The 2,639-nt window shown below is 33.2% G+C and overlaps 1 long non-coding RNA gene across 1 annotated transcript; it reads right to left on the bottom strand.

The window, feature by feature from the left end:
- Nucleotides 1-992: 992 nt before the first annotated feature.
- Nucleotides 993-1,874, bottom strand: LOC128286946 (uncharacterized). Its single transcript, XR_008277636.1, has 2 exons — nt 1,818-1,874; nt 993-1,200 (listed from the first exon to the last, which is right to left on the bottom strand). It is a non-coding gene; the product is annotated as an uncharacterized LOC128286946 (long non-coding RNA).
- Between the last annotated feature and the right edge of the window lie 765 nt (nt 1,875-2,639).

Consider the following 2,639-nt stretch of genomic DNA (forward strand, 5'->3'; position numbering starts at 1 on the left):
CCGTTAAAACGACAGAGCAACCCTTTCTCACTTAGTATCTCCCAGATTCTCTGCAGAGGTGTTCGTACTTCAGAAACCCATCTTCTATTTTGTTGTTTATCCTCCTCTCCTACTGCGCTCACATTCCCTTCGGTGTGGTTTGGGAATGGATTCCCGGTCTTACTGCCAGTACCATCGAATCGCAAAATGCCCGCATCGATGAGCCCTTGAACTCTCCTTTTGAAAGCAAGACAATTCTCAGTAGAATACCCCTGGTTCCCCGCATGGTATGTAACACTCCTTACCCGAGACTGTTGCCAGAATCGAGCACGAGGCATTACTAAACTTATTCTATCCCTTAAATAGGTTTAAATTGTTTATTTAAGCATTTCGGAATGTACTGCCATTCTGCGTCGTAGTCGCCTAAAAATTCATATCTTGAGTTCCGAAACTCGAAATTAAGATCCGTAAATTTTTCCTAAAACTAGACTCATATATCTATCTACTAATTTTTTTCATAGATTTTTGACTTGGCCAATTAGTACAGTTTATTAGTTAAAATTTCCCCTGTTTCAAAACTCGACTGCACTAACCTCTTGTTACTATGAACCATGTTTCTTCCTGTAAAAAAATTCATATCACTAAGCCGTTTGTTTCTCTTAAAACTAGACTCAACAAGGATTATACCCATATAAAGTATACCTTCTAATTAGTTTTGTACAATTTATGGTGAATTTCCAAAGTTGAAACAGGGGTTCCAGAAATCGCTCTGACCCTGTTTCACTAAAACTCAGATATATCATGAAATATAATACCTTTACCTATTTTTCTTATTCCATAAGAAAATAGACATAATAAGATTTAATTTCATATATTATTCATCTTCAAACTATGTTTATGCAATTTTTAGTGATTTTTCAAAGTTACGTCATTGCTGTTACTTGAATCTGTTTTTAGGTTACTTTCACATTTTTCATAATTTTCATGTGATAATCACCATTCAATCATACATATTAATAAACATGCATATCATCGGCCATTTTTATTAGCTAATCACTAGCAAGTATTTACACATCATTCATTGTTCATATTATACCAAAAGTGGCTAAGTTTCTATACATGCCATACACAAAACAAAACGTCTAATTATACCGAGTTATTTCTTTGATAGTGTGATCGGCCTCCGACGTTTCCTTCGATCCCCGAGTGGCTAGATAAGTACTATAAGAAGAAGAAAATAAAGAGATTAAGCACTAGGCTTAGTAAGCTTACAAGCAAATAAATCACAACATTCAACATAATGGATAATTATGCATAATATCATCTAACATCATAAATTTCTTTACTTCTCAATTTCTATCTTCTTCTTTATTCCCTTACCTTCTTTCTTACCGACCTTTCCTTTTCATAAGTATAATCTACTTTTCCTTTGCTGTTAATTCACTGTAATTTAACTCGTATCCTAACCCGTTGAACCACTCGGAATACTAAGGATACTAGGGTCGTTCTGTCTATCAATATCGCCAATGCCATGTCTTTGACATGGACTTACATGAATTATTCTGTCTCCAATGCCATATATAATATGGACTTACATGGCTCAATCCTGTCTCCAAAGCCATATTTCTAATATGGACTTACATGGCTCATTTCGTTACATCTCCGTCAACCCTAATATCCTAACATTCCTAGGGTTCAACCGGCTTTCTAACACTTTTCCTCTGTCACTTCACCTTAAATTAGACTTTAAATATTTTCATAACATAAATATATAAATGCTGAAATTGACAATAATAATGTAAAATAAAAGAATATTGCATTTATTTTTGTAAACTTACCTCGATACAAAATGTGACTAAACTTTACAATTTAGTCCTTTACTTTTTCTTTTCCCGATCTACTCTCGAATTTCGCTCTTCTTGATCTATAATAGCAAATTTAGCTTATTTAATATCAACATTTATCAAAACAACCCTTTACTCAAACTTTGGCAAAATTACATTTTGCCCCTAAACTTTCACATATTTTCACTTTTGCCCCAAGGCTCGTAAATTAAACTTCATCCTATTTTCTTATGTTTTATGACATGCTGATCATTTTTCCCTTCTATGGCAACATCAAATTCACACACTAACATGTACTTATGACTATTAGGTATTTTTACCGATTAAGCCTTTTTACTCGTTTTCACTTAAAACCAAGTAGCACAAGTTGTCTAACATAATTTAAAACCTCATATTCCATCATAAAACATCAAAATACACAAATTTCACCTATGGGTATTTTTCCAAATTTGATTCCTAACTTAAATTATTGCTAGCATAAGCTTTATCGAGCTATCGGGACTTCAAAAACGTAAAGATCATTAAAAACGGGGATTGGAATCACTTACTATGAAGCTTGAAAGTTGAAGAAACCCCAGCTATGGAGAGAGGTAAGGTTCTGCTAGTAACTTGAAGAAGATGATACAATTTTATCATCTTTTTACCTTTTATTAATGTTAATAACCAAATGACCAAAATGCCCTCCTTACTAAACTTTCAAAATTCCTTCCATGTCCTAATTTTGTCCATGAACTTAAAATTGGTCAAATTACCATTTAAGATCTCCTAATTAATATTCCAAAATAATTTCATACTAAAACTTCTAGAATGCAAGTT

The sequence above is a fragment of the Gossypium arboreum genome, chromosome 13, assembly GCF_025698485.1.
Source record: "Gossypium arboreum isolate Shixiya-1 chromosome 13, ASM2569848v2, whole genome shotgun sequence".
Lineage (NCBI taxonomy): Eukaryota > Viridiplantae > Streptophyta > Magnoliopsida > Malvales > Malvaceae > Gossypium > Gossypium arboreum.